Here is a 14,677-nt window from a genome sequence, read left to right as displayed (position 1 = left end):
GGGAAAGGTTTTTATGGAGCAAATCAAAGTTTTAACGGTTGGTTTGTGAGATCAAGGCAAGAAATTGAAGAAAGAAGTTGGAAGTTTTCTCTTCTTTTTCCTCCAAGAAAGTCGGCCAAGAGAGGGAGAAATAAGATGATTTTTTGGTCAATTTTTGGTTAATTAGTAAAGGTAAGTAAGATGTCAAAGTCAAGAATTAATCACAAGGTGACACTTGTCACCCTTATTTAACGCAACTCTATCCTTTTGTCTCTCCAATGATAATCCATCTAGGTAACTTCTAATTATCTCTTAACACCTGATGAATTAAACTCGGTATACACAACTTAACCTAATTGGCCGAATTTTATCGAACTTACTGTACTAGTGGGTCCCACATCCGGTATACGCTCTTAATTTCTCAAAAACTAACTAATACTAGGAAAATAATTTTAGAACTATATTTACTCATAAAAATTATCTAGAAAATTTTCCTAATAAAGAAAATATAGAAAAGGCATGCAATTAAATAAAATAAAGTCTAGAAAAAAAGAAAATCCACGGGTTCTCACACTTTAATTCCAACCAAAATAAAACACTAGTATTCAACATCCTTCTAATTAAACACAAACACTTCAATATTACTCGTTGAAATATCAAGCACCAAAGTCACATTGCACTTAACACACAATTAAATCCCACAGTCCGGTATCCTAAACTTTTAGTCTAAGATACACTACAAAGATCTGAAACCTAAACTCTGATACCAACTATGACGCCCCCACTTCTCCCAAGGGCGAACCCAAGAGTATCGGCGGGACGTCTGCCTAACTCTCGTCAGGACTCACTACAAGACGAACTCAAACTTATGGATAACAATCAACAATAAGAGTCGAAACTACAAATAAAAGGTCGCTTTCTTAATAAGTATTCAATTCCTACATTACAAGATACCAAGTACATCATTTTCCCCAAATATACAACTTTCAAAAGTCATCTAATTAATTACATTCAAAACCCTAATCAAAAGTGCATCAAGTCGGCTTCTCCATAATTCTTTCCATTTCAGCTCCTGTTAAGGAAAACAAATCTAATGGGATGAGCTAATGCTCAGTGAGGCCAAGAAAAACATGCAAAACACATAGTTCAAATAACGATTGTACTTATACGAGAATTAAAGCTATAACATTCAAGTAGTTCACAACTAACAATAAAACATACTAGATAAGGATACATAATCTCTCAGGAGTTATATTCCACTTGCTCTGCCAATGCTCGATCTAGTACCTCCACGAGCTAATACTCTGTCAACCGAGTAGGTTATAGGTCCATAGAACCCCACTTACTTCGCACTCCCGATCACCGTTACACCCCTTGCTCCGGGTCCGTACTTCTTTTATATAAGGCGATACTACTCGAGTATGCCAAGTGAGATCTCTCAAATAGATCAAGTTTATACAATTTTTTCTCATGGCTCATCAAGATTCACGACCAACTCCATACCGGTTTGAGTCGCAAGGTCGGCCGATGAGTTTGGGCGTCCCCCATTATTATCAATATAAGTTGATAAGATTCACTCCAATCGACATTCATTCAAACATAGCTTGATTCACTATTGCAACACTTCACTTTATTCACTTAACAAATTCACTTCGTACAATTCAATATATAATTCACTTAAAAGAGAATGAGTGTGGTAAAGTACACACTCAATTCGGCACTTTCACAATACTCAATTAATGAGAACATTTAAGCACGTAGCAACACTCCATACACTTGACACTCACCAAGTCAAAAAATGAGTAAGTGAGCAAATAAGCCTTTAGTGGTCGGCTCCGAGATTCTATCACTCACAAATAACAATTATCTATCACTCACAAATACTTACAAATCCCTTGCCAGACAAGGAAGAATGTACACTTGCGCAATACTAAGACAATGTCTTAAAAGAACTTTAATATCTCAAAAATCGAGATTCAAAAGTGAGGATTTAAATTCACAAGAGAAACTTGCATCCTCCATGAAGATGAGTTTAAAATGGATGATCGATATCGAAAGACAACGAAAAGTTCTCAAAAACTCATTTTCCAAGAAATCATGAATTTTTAGCTCTGTGTGATAAACTTGGTAAAATCAGATCTTGAGTTCGGTACATCCAAAAATGGAAAAACTTTATTCCGTTGGAAACTAGATCCGAAGTGCTAAAAGTTCCTAGAAGACACTTTTCCAAGATTCTAAACGGAAAGCACTCATTTTTCAACTCAAAGTTTCAGTTCCAAGAGGACAGGTTTGAACCAATCTTGGTTTTTCAGCCATTTTTGGAAATTCGGCAAAATTCACAGAAAACGAATCAGTCTTTAAAATTTGTAACACAATAAGAGTTTCAAACAAGGTTTCAAACTCAACAAACGAAACTAAATTCAGAGTTTCGAGCATCAAAATATAATAGCCTAAAATCAGTTAATTTTCACTACTTTAACAGTGAATTTCCAGATTTGAAGAGCAATGTTTGAGGCATCATTTGGATATCAAAATGGTATTGAATTTATACCAAATTTGGTACATTTATACTTCTATATTTGGAATTCTCTATCAAGTTATAGGTAAAAACTCACACGGGAAGGCAATTAACAAAACGACTAAAGTTTGTGAAATTTTCAAAGCAAATCTGCCAACCCACTCTTTCTTTCTTTCCAAAGGTTTTTGTCCAATGAAACCAATCCCAATTCTTTGAAACCAAGGTTCTAGAAACATTTGATAAGCGATTGACAAGCAATTGACACAAAAATTTTCGAGGCAAAACATCCCAAAACAGATTTGACCATTCGGCCAACAAGAAAGGGAAAAGCTTCCAGTTTCCAGCTTTGTTGCACTTTCGAAATCAGACCACATCTCACTCAATACAAACTCAAATTGGGAATGGTTGGTGGCGTTGGAAACTAGGTTCAAAATTTTACATTTCATCAGAAAGAGTCATTTTCAAAATCAGTTCACAAGTAAGAGAAAATTAAGCCACAAGATGAAGCTTTTCCATTCCTCTCGGACAGAGAGTCACAACAGGACAGTCAACTTTGTTAAATCACTACAGTTCACTCAATTTGAACTAGTAGGTGATTTTTATACCGTTAGAAAGCTATAAATGTCTAATTTCAACTTCCATAAACGGCACTCCATTTCAACTTTTGTACAACAAGTTATGTTCAAACAAAGAGCTACTGTCCGGACCTCCTGATCACAAATTCCAGATTTCTTCCATTTTCGAAAACTCTAGTTTGGTGAAACCAAATGAAATAATTTTTGCAAGGCACTTTGTACACCCAATATACAACATATATCCATCCATTTCATAGTCAAATAACCAACAAAAATTCGAAATGCAAGCAAGATAACCACAGGACAGTTTCGGCCAGCTCACATCTCAAACCTCTTCCAACTTTCTCTCCATATTCTAACCATAAATCTCTTATATAACACATAAACACGACAATCAAGCATTTTAATCCTCAAATCAGCTACCTATAATCCACCTCAAGACCGCTAGCCTAGAGATTAAAACAAGAATTGAAATTCCTCAAGTCCTATAACTTATTTCTTGCTTAGGGTTGTAAACCCATGCAAACTAAGCTTCATTCTTGAAGAAATTAGAAAGATTGAAGAAGGTAAAGGGTTACCTCTTAAACCCTAGATGATACCAGTATTTTTTTCACCACAAAACCTCCAAGAAATTCCACAAGATGATGCCTATCTCCAAGCTAGAACTAATCTCCAAATAGTATGTAATTTGGGTGAAGATTTGTGAGGGAAATGGAACAAGATTTGGAGCAAGATGAAGAAGCTTTCTTCCTTCCTTTTCCTTTGCTGTTTCGGCCGACCAAAGAGATGAGAGAGTGAGTGGTTTGAGTTGTGTGAATCTTGTCTTGGAAGCTTGAAGAAATTGTGGCGAAAAGCTTTGCAAAAGTCAACTTTGAATAGGGTTCGAATAGTGTCCCGTACTGCCACTTTTCTCTCTTGTTTGTTTCACTTGTACACTAATCCTCAACTGTAATTCCTTTAACACTGTATTTACTCACTCTTATGAGTCTAGTATAACTTTCTCAAATCTCCACTTAATCGTTCCTACGCGCAATACGCGAACTTTCTATTCGCACGCGATAAGGCGAAATTTTTGAACTCACCCACCTCTAATCTCTCAATTAACTTTTCTTAGTCTACTGTTGATCATTCTTAATTTTTGAAGATAATTGTACTCTCGGATCAAATATTATATCAAAAAATGTGTATTCGCTATTTCTTGCTAAACGAGCCGCAGAAAAATTAAATTTACTAATGGGAAGTTTTAAAAATATAATTGAGACATTGTTCCATGTAAATGGATTTAAAATAGTTGAAATAAATTATTCGGAGAAAATGGGTGAATAATTATTTAAATAAGTCAGAAAAATAAGATAAGAATAAGAAAATTTTCGGGTCCTCACATAAACAATGTTGGATTAATGAAACATCTGGTGCGAAAAAATATATATATTCTGAACTAGGGATTCAGTGGATAGATACAAGAATCAGAGCTTTGAAGTTGAAAAGAACCACAATCATGGATCCCAAGACAAGAAAGCTTGGGGGATATCTGAAAGTTCCTTTTGTCCAAGAGTTGGCTAAGGAAAATCCCTCTTCTGTTCCAACTTGTTACATACGCCCCGACAAAGACCAATATCCAACCATCTCTAACGGTGGTTCTTTCCACCAAATACCAGTTGTGGATATGCAATGCTTGTTTAGTTCTGCTGTGGAGGTAAGTGATTTGGAGCTTGAGAAGCTGCATTCTGCTTGCAAGGAGTGGGGTTTTTTCCAGGTATATATACAAGGATTGAATGTATGACAAACATATATTTGTGTGACAAGCTATTGTATATTTGAAATAGTTTGATTATACAACTTTTTTACAAAACTAAATTATCAAGTGTTGTTATTTCGATGTTTGAACCGTCGATTTTGTGTAAGGTTTGAACCCTAACCAACATGCTAAAAAGGAACTTTAAATTTCCCTTGGTGGCCACTAGACCAAGACTCTATGGTTACCTTTTTCAAGGTTTGAGACCATCCCACAAACCATCTTGAAATGAAATCAAAGTCCTATGAAAAATGAATCCGTTGAATGACTTAATCATCTTTTACCTGAATTTTACGAGTGCAAATCAGTTGAAAGTATACATATGCTTATGTGCTGTTCCATCCAGACGCTATTACTTATGAGAATAACTGTCAGCAGCTGATTAATCGTGGAGTTAGCTCTTCATTGGTGGAGAAATTGAAATCAGAAGTTCAAGATTTTTTCAATCTGCCGATGGCTAAAAAGAACCAGGAGATGTAGAAGGATAGACATGGGCAGGCCTTTGTCAAATCAGAGGAGCAAAAGCTTGACTGGGCTGACATGTTATACATGATCACTCAACCAGAAGATTTAAGAAAACCTCATTTATTCCCTAAGCTACCTCTTCCTCAAAGGTATATTTGACCAACCATGCACAACACACACAAAACGGGGAATTTAAATCAAGTGTTCTATCTTTAGTCTTGTAATTCTTTAACCATGCAGTTTTAGGATAAAAACTGTTTTTGACATGAACTAACATACGTAGTATGCTAAAATTTTAGGCAAACTGTACTACTAGTTGCTGAACTTTCTTGAATGAAAAAAAAAAATTTGGATGGCCGAAAAGAGGCATTCATGAAAATTTAATGGCCACTGATGCACTTTGCCAGATGGTTTTGATTGAAGCAATTTAATGATACCATTTAATTTAACGTTTTCACGTCTATCTAAATTTGAACGCTAATGCATCAGATAGGTGAGATTTTTTAGTAAGTAAAGTTGATTTTTCTGTAAAATTATCTACTGAGAAAGATAGAATAAAAGAATATGTTATTGTGATAATTTTTAAAGTTAACGTTTCAGATTTATGTTTAGGGAAGTATAAAGATCCAGAAATGGCTGAATACATGATGACGAAAAGTCAAGCAAAAAAATAAGCTGAAATGCCAATGAGAAATTAATTTCCCTGCCGCCCCTCATCCACTATCTTCCAAACCAAATAAAAAGAGAAAAATATATTTAGAACAACAATATGAATAATTCAAAACATTAACCTATTGTACATATGCTAGTAAGTCCACTAAGGCTTAAGAAGCTTTCTTTTTCACTTTTTGTGAGATTGAGAAAAATAATGACCTGCCAAGAATTTCCGTTTGTGTTTTAATCAAAGATGACTTTTTTTTTAATAAAATATCATATTTTCATTAAAATTTACACTAATGGTAGAAATTATATCATCAAATATATACAGATATCAAATAACAGATATGAAGAAAGGATACTACAGATCTGAAGAACAATAAAAATTACATGATAAAGCTCCAAATTTAAAATATAAGATAACATAATTGTAGCTCCACGGATATCTATGCATGCTTGTAATCGTCAAATCTGCTAATTAACGGTTTCAAATCCATATATTATAGTGAGATCTACCAAATAGATTTAAGAAATTCCAGATCTAATAATCAAAATCTAAAAAACTCAAATGCAATAAAAGAAAAAAGAAAAAATTATCAAAAACTCTCAGTAAGAATCCTTAGGAGAGAATAAAACTCCACTAAAAAATTTAGGAGAGAAGAAAACTCTCACTAGACAACTCTAAGGAGAGAAAAAACTCTCATTAGAAAATCTTAAGAAATATTTTATTCACATAAATGAAAAGAAACTATAGAGAGAGCTCCTCACATGGAGAATGTGAGAACCCGTAATTTTTTTTCATTTTTAGGTTTTATTCGGGTTAATGGCTTGTTTCTGCATTTTCTTTATTAGGAAAATTTTCTAGATAATTTTTATGAGTAGATATAGGTTTTAGATGATTTTTCTAGTAGCGAATAGGTTTTGAGAAATTAAGAGCGTATACCGGATGTGGGACCCACTAGGGCGAAAAGTTCGGAAAATTCGGCCAGTTAGGTTAAGTTTTGGATACTGGATTTAATTTACCGGGTGTTAAGAGATAAGTAGAGGTTGCAATTTGGATTGGTGTGAGAGGAAACAAAGTGATAGACATGCATTAAATAAAGTGACAAGTGTCACTTGCCTATTGGATTGACTTGTATGACTACTATTCCATATTTTACCATTTGACTAAATAAATCAAAAACTTACCAAAAATTCCCCATTTTCTTCTTCCTCTTGGCCGGCTACTTCAAGGAAAAAAGAAAGGGAAAAGCTCTCCAAGTTTTGCTTCAATCTTGCTCCAATCTACCAAATCAATCATTGAATCTTGTTTTTGCTCCATAGAAAACCTTAAGTGAGTGATAGTGAGGTGTTTTGTGGAGTTGTTTGGAAAGCTAAGGTGACTAGTTGCTCTCTCTCTTGTGTTGCTAAGGTAAGTTGTGAAGGACCCCTCTCCTCCCTCTAATGATGCTTAATTCATGATTGGTGGTAGTATAAGATGCACTTTTATGGAGTATATCTTGATTTTTGGTTGAATTGGTGAAGTTTTGTAATTATTGGAAATTTTTCTATTTTCATATGAATATGATTATGTGGTCATGTATGATGATTGGAAATGATATTTAAGGAAGCTAGAAGGTGGAAAAAGTGATTAATTGCAAGCAATTTCTGTTTTGGAAGAAATTTGGAAAGTTAGAGTTTTATGATTGTACATTCTGCCTGGCACAGTAGCTCATAGTTAGAGGCCGAATTGGCCTTGGATTAAAACATGAAAGTTGTAGGGAATGATATTTTAGAGATGCCTGCAAAATTTAAGGTCAATCGGATAAGTGTAACTTGAGAAAAGATGGAATTACCCTTGCTGCCCCGGTTTTACCCGAATTTGATAGTTGTGTCTGTAATTGGTTAATTTGGTTGGGAATGCTTCCGAATTGGTTGTTGAGGTCTTCTGATGAAATGTAGCCTTGTATCTTAGCTTTCGGATGGCTTTAGAATTTCTGGATTTGGACTTAGGTAGGCTGACTTATGATGTTTGAACCAGAATGCGTTCTGTGAATCTGTTTTTCCGGTTCTGGTGTAGTATCTTACATTTTTGACCTGGTTACACTCGAAACTGGACAGAGTGACCTTCTTCAACATTGTAACCCTATCTCTTAGCTTCGAAACGGTGGGTCTTGTACCTTCATCCGATAATCGTAGTGCCATTGGTACCAAAACCGTAAAATGATATCAAAAACTGTTTTTTTCGGGTTAACGCTTAACTCCATTTCCGGATTTTTCTGGCTTCCTCTAATGCTTATATATGCTTATGGAATCCTATTTTGGTCGTATTTGGCACTGGTTTATGACTCTTTATCGAGTCTCATTGTACTTGTTTGCATATTTTAGGGCGTGACGGTGGTTCACGACGCTCCTTTGACGGAGGTGCATGAAATATCATTTTCAAGCTTGGTGAGTGTACTACTCACTTGTGTGTTACTATATGGCTTTGATACTTGAACTTGATGAGTTAAATGTTTATTGCACCATCGATATTGATTGAAGTGAGGGTGTACTTTATCACTCTCACTTATTTCTCATGTTATTGGAATGTTACATGAAATGAAAGTACATGACTTGGTGTCGTTTGGACGAGTATCCAACGACCATGCTTGTTATCATTGAGTTCAACCCCATTGGTAGTTGATTAAATCGAGCAGGCGAGGGCTTGGTCGTGACAATTAATGAGCCTTGGGGAAAGTTATATGGAATCTTGTAGTATGAGAGACTCTCGATTCCGATATACTCGAGTAATACCACATTGCAAGTGTTTGGAGTTCGGGCCCTGTAGGGGTATGTTGGGTGGAAGGAATGGAAGCAAAGTGGAGCCTATGGTTGGTTACTCTTAAACATTGACGGAGGGTCAATGAGATCCGATCAAGAATGCAAACGAGGAAAAGGGCTCTTGAGAGCCGCCCGCATCCTTTTATCACCACCATTAATGTGTGCCTTTGTTTACTTTTGATGTATTGAAATGAAAAGCTTGATGCTTATATGAACTTGGTTACTTGAGTGGTATTATCTCACTGGGCGTAAACTCACCCTATTCCTTTTGTTTTCCTTACAGGAAAATAAATACTTTTGGACTGCAATTGATAGTTGGTTGCCGAATTGAGCTAGTTGGACATATTTTTGTATAGCTCCTTGATTGAAACCCTAAATGTACTTTTGGGGCCGTTTCTCTTTTGATTTGGCAAACCATACATGTATCCACTTTTGAATACGTTTGTATACCATTTTGGATTGTATATGCTGAATTTCAACATGTAACTATTTGCTTGATGTTTGGTTGGGTTTTGACGTGTCGGTTACAATTCATGGCCGACTCCGGTTTCGATTTTTTTTTATTTTGCCCTTTTGACTTGTTTACGCTCGTTGTATGTTCCGGAACGTATTAGATCGCTCTAAACTGAACCGTTAGTCCAGGCGAGAGTTGGGCAGGCAGTCCGCTAACCCCTTTGGTTCGCTTTAGGGGAAGGTGGGGCTGTCACAGGTGGTATCAGAGCCTAGGTTTGAATTAGCTTGGGTGTATTAGAAATGCTTGATTTGAGGATTATTTTGGTTACGTCCTTTAAGATTATTATATTTATTTCTTTTTTTTGGTGTAGGATGGATGGTCAGGGTGAGCCTAGTAGTCCCCCTGCTGGAGAGCGACCCCGTGGGGTGCTTCCGGTGATTCCGTACCAGATCTGGTCCAGAGGGGCCGTTGTGCGTTGGAGCCCGGCTAACCGCCTCCGACGTTGCGAGTGTCGACATAAGTATGCTTACCCTAACGCTCTGGTGTTGGCCGTGGCCGAGGAGCGTGTGGCGTTGGCCGAAGATAAAGCTAGGCTTGTGGCCGAGGTGAACCAACTTAGGGCGGCCAATGAGAAGCAGGCCGAGCGCATTAAGGGTTTGGAGTATAACGTGCTTGAGGTAGAAGATAGGATTGATAACCTCTACACTCAGCTTAGGGAGACTCGTGAGCGTGAGACTAAGCGGGCTCGAAAGGTTAAAACTCGAGCCGCATCGATCCTGAATCTCTGCACCGACGTGGTTGAGGGCGTGAGTGACGAGGACTCGTGTGCGGGGCCCGAGGCTGGGGTTGGCTCCACCTCGTTGGGTGGGTCTTCTAACTCGTCGTCGGACTAGGTCACGACTCCTAGGGTTTTTGGGATAGTTTTGTTTTTGTATATAGAGCGGATAAGGAAAAGAGCCTTAGCTAATCGTTTTGTACGTTAGGATTAGCTACGTGTATATTTCTTTTGATGAGGCTATTCCCTCGTGGATTGTCCATGTTGTACTTGACTTGACTGTACTTGACTTGACTGGTTGTTGATATATGTGCTGTTTGACCTTGTTTGGAATGTATTATATATGTGTAAAAGTTTTGGGATTTTATTTACATGCATTGTCATTTTATTGTTCTAGTACGTTTGTCTAGATCAAATAAATTTTATGGAAGGCACACGTAATGGACGGGGGCGTGGGCGCGGTAATAGGCAACCTACGCCAGACCGGAGTGCTGGGGAAGCCTCTTCTAGACCTAATCCTGAACCGAGGGTTGACCCCAATGTGCAGATCGCTGCCGCTATGCAGCAAATGACCAACCTGCTGGCACAAGTGGTGCAACAACAAGGCCAGAACCCAAACCCTAACCCTGGAAACCCTGGCAATCACGTCGAGAGCGAAGACAAAGCTCTTGAACGATTTCAAAATTTACTCCACCCAAGTTCATTGGGGAACCCGATCCGGATGTCGCCGAAAGGTGGGTCGAGAAGATGGTCGATATTTTCGCTGCCCTGCACTATACCGAAGAACGGCAGGTGACTTTTGCCATTTTCCAACTGGAAGGGGCGGCCCGTTCCTGGTGGAATGTCATTCGGCAAAAATGGGAGCGGGAACAAACGCCCAGGACTTGGGTAAATTTTATGAGAGAGTTTAACGCGAAATTTTTCCCTCCTCTAGTTCAGGAAAGGAAGGAAGATGAGTTTATTCAACTCCGCCAAGGGGCTCAGTCTGTAGCGGAGTACGAAAGCCAGTTCACGCGTTTATCCAAATTTGCCCCTGAGTTGATTATGATGGAGCAACGGCGAATTTGGCGTTTTATCCAGGGCCTAAACGTGGAAATTCAGAAGGATCTCGCAGTGGCCCAGATTAACGCTTTTAGCGAGGTCGTTGAGAAGGCCCAACGGGTAGAGAGCGCCAGGGTACAAGTACGGAACTTCCAGGCAAAGAAGCGGGGTTTTCCTGGAAGCAGCTCCGGGCAAAGGGATAAAGGTACCCCCTCCAAGTTGGGACGAGGAGCTGGAGGTGGCCGACAGACGAGTTTCGGCAGAGGGGCTCAGACCAGTAGTGGTTCAGCCGGAAGAGGCCAAGGCGGAAACTTCCAGAAAGGTTCAGGTTCGGCGTCCCGTGGGTCCTGTGGGTACTGCGGAAAGTCGAATCACTCTGAAGACAATTGTTGGAAGAAGGGAGGCAAATGTCTGCGATGCGGAAGCGCAGACCACCAGCTTGCTACCTGCCCACTCTTAAAGCAAGACGGAAAGGGAGCTCAAACCGCGCCAAAGACCAACACGGTACCGGTTAAGGGGAATGGGACGAAACCTAAGGTGCCAACTCGAGTGTATTCGTTAGAACCTCAACAGATCCCAGATTCCTCAAAGGTCGTGGAAGGTACGATCCCTATTTTCCACCGTTTTGCCAAAGTTTTAATTGATCTTGGTGCCACTCATTCCTTTGTTAACCCTGATTTCATGTGTGGCATCGATATAAAACCTGCTAGTTTACCATACGACCTAGAAGTAAGTACACCTACGGAGAATCAACGTTTGGTTACTAGTATGGTTTATAGGGATTGTGAAGTGTGGATAGGAGAGAAGAGATTATTTGGGGACTTGATAAGCTTGGTCATTAAGGGGTATGATGTGATTTTGGGTATGGACTGGCTAGCCAAGTATAATACCAAACTAGATTGTAAAACAAAAGTGGTAGAATTCCGCATCCCTGGTGAGGCAACTTTAAGGTTGGACATAAGGGGTAGGTCAGCCTCATCTGCTTTGATTTCGGGCATTCGGGCTAGGAAACTGCTAAGTAGAGGGGCGCAAGAATTTTTGGCCTTTCTGATCAATACCCCTTCGGATAAGTTAAAGGTGGAGGACGTGCCCATAGTGAAGGAATTTTCGAACGTGTTTCCTGATGAGCTAGTAGCTCTACCTCCGGAAAGAGAAATTGAATTCAAAATAGACCTGCTACCGGGATCCTCACCTATCTCAAAAACACCATACCGAATGGCTCCTGCTGAGCTCAAGGAGCTAAAGATGCAATTACAGGACCTTCTGGAGCGGGGATTCATTCAAGAGAGTGTGTGAGAACCCGTAATTTTTTTTCATTTTTAGGTTTTATTCTGGTTAATGGCTTGTTTTCTGCATTTTCTTTATTAGAAAAATTTTCTAGAAAATTATTATGAGTAGATATAATTTTTAGATGATTTTTCTAGTATCGAATAGGTTTTGAGAAATTAAGAGCGTATACCGGACGTGGGACCCACTAGGGGGAAAAGTTCAGAAAAATTCGGCCAGTTAGGTTAAGTTTTGGATACTGGATTTAATTTATTGGGTGTTAAGAGATAATTAGATGTGACCAAGTGGATTAGCGTAAGAGAGACAAAAGTTAGGCAAGCAATTAATGAAAGTGACATGTGTCACTTAGAGATTCATTACCATTTTTTGACCACTATTCATTCTCTTACCAATTTATCAAAATAACTCAAAAAGTTGACCCAAAAATCCCCAAAATTTGCAAGCTCTTGGCCGGCCACTTCAAGGAGAAAAGAAAAGAAAAGCTCTCCAAAATTTTGCTCCAACCTTGCTCAATCTTCAACTTCAACCGGTTAAATTTGGAATTGTTCCATAAAACTCCTCCACTTAGTGATTTTGAGGTGATTGGTGAAATTGTTTGGAAAGCTAAGGTGTTGAATTGCTTTCTATCTTGTGTTATAAGGTGAGTGACTAAGGAACTACTCTTTTCCTTCCAATAATGTTCAATTAGTAACTTATGTGAGTTGAGGTGATGATTATTGGTGCTATTTCATGATTTGGGTTGAGATTGATGACATTTTCCTATTTAATCATGTAATTTCTGTTTTAAAATGATTGTTATGGTGTAGCCATGTATGATGATTGGAAATGGTATTTAAGGAAGTTAGAAGGTGGAAAAAGTGGTTAATTGCAAGCAATTTCTGTTTTGGAAAGAAAATTGGAAAGTTAGGGTTCTTTGATTTACATTCTGCTCGGCACTGTAGCATATAGTTAGAGGCTGAATTGGCCTTGGGAAAGTTGTAGGGAATGATATTTTAGAGATGCCTGCAAAATTTCAGGTCAATCGGAGTAGCGTAACTTGAGAAAATACGGAATTACCCTTGCTGCCCTGGTTTTACCCGAATTTGAGAATTGCTTCTGTAATGGGTTATTTTGGTTGGGAATGCTTCCGAATTGGTTGTTGAGGTCTTCTGATGAAATGTAGCCTTGTATCTTAGCTTTCGGATGGCTTTGGAATTTCTGGATTTGGACATAGGTAGCCTGATTTATGATGTTTGCACCAGAATGCGTTCTGTGAACCTGTTTTTTCGGTTCTGGTGTAGTATCATTCATTTTTGACCTAGTTACATTCGAAACTGGGCTGAGTGACCTACTGTAATATTGAACCCTATCTCTTAGCTTCGAAACGGTGGATCTTTCACCTTCATCCGATAATCGTAGTGCCATTGGTACCAAAACCGCATAATGGCGTGAACAACTATTTTTTTCGGGTTAACGCTTAACTCCATTTTCGGATTTTTCTGGTTTCCTCTAATGCTTATGTATGCTTATGGAATCCTATTTTGGTCATATTTGGCACTGGTTTATGACTCGTTATCGAGTCTCATTGTACTTGTTTGCATATTTTAGGGCGTGACGGTGGTTCACGACGCTCCTTTGACGGAGGTGCATGAAATATCATTTTCAAGCTTGGTGAGTGTACTACTCACTTGTGTGTTACTATATAGCTTTGATACTTGAACTTGATGAGTTAAATGTATATTGCACCATCGATATTGATTGAAGTGAGGGTATACTTTATCACTCTCACTTATTTCTCATGTTATTGGAATGTTACATGGAATGTTACATGAAATGAAAGTACATGACTTGGTGTCGTTTGGACGAGTATCCAACGACCATACTGGTTATCATTGAACTCAACCCCATTGGCAGTTGATTGAATCGAGCCGGCGAGGGTTTGGTCGTGACAATTAATGAGCCTTGAGAAAAGTTATATGGAATCTTGTAGTATGAGAGACTCTCGATTCCGGTATACTCAAGTAATACCACAGTGCAAGTGTTTGGAGTTCGGGCCCCGTTGGGGTATGTTGGATGGAAGGAATGGAAGTAAAGTGGAGCCTACGGTTGGTTACTCTTAAACATTGACGGAGGGTCAATGAGATCTGATCAAGAATGCAAACGAGGAAAAGGGCTCTTGAGAGCCGCCCGTATCCTTTTATCACCACCATTAATGTGTGCCTTTGTTTACTTTGATGTATTGAAATGAAAAGTTTGATGCTTATATGAACTTGGTTGCTTGAGTGGTATTATCTCACTGGGCGTAAGCTCACCCTATTCCTTTTGTTTTCCTTACAGGAAAATAAATACT

The 14,677-nt window shown here is 38.5% G+C and overlaps 1 pseudogene across 1 annotated transcript in view; it reads left to right on the top strand.

Moving 5' to 3' along the window:
* LOC113710125 (oxoglutarate-dependent flavonoid 7-O-demethylase 1-like) overlaps positions 1-14,677 on the top strand; it is a 104,642-nt pseudogene that overhangs the window by 56,161 nt on the left and 33,804 nt on the right. Inside the window, exons 5-6 of the transcript XR_011821297.1 lie at positions 4,784-4,828; positions 5,246-5,481. The product of XR_011821297.1 is annotated as an oxoglutarate-dependent flavonoid 7-O-demethylase 1-like (transcript). The remainder of the gene's footprint in view (positions 1-4,783; positions 4,829-5,245; positions 5,482-14,677) is intronic.

Source organism: Coffea arabica, chromosome 9e (genome assembly GCF_036785885.1).
Source record: "Coffea arabica cultivar ET-39 chromosome 9e, Coffea Arabica ET-39 HiFi, whole genome shotgun sequence".
NCBI classification, from domain to species: Eukaryota; Viridiplantae; Streptophyta; class Magnoliopsida; order Gentianales; family Rubiaceae; genus Coffea; species Coffea arabica.
This window is presented reverse-complemented; position numbering and strand designations above follow the sequence as displayed.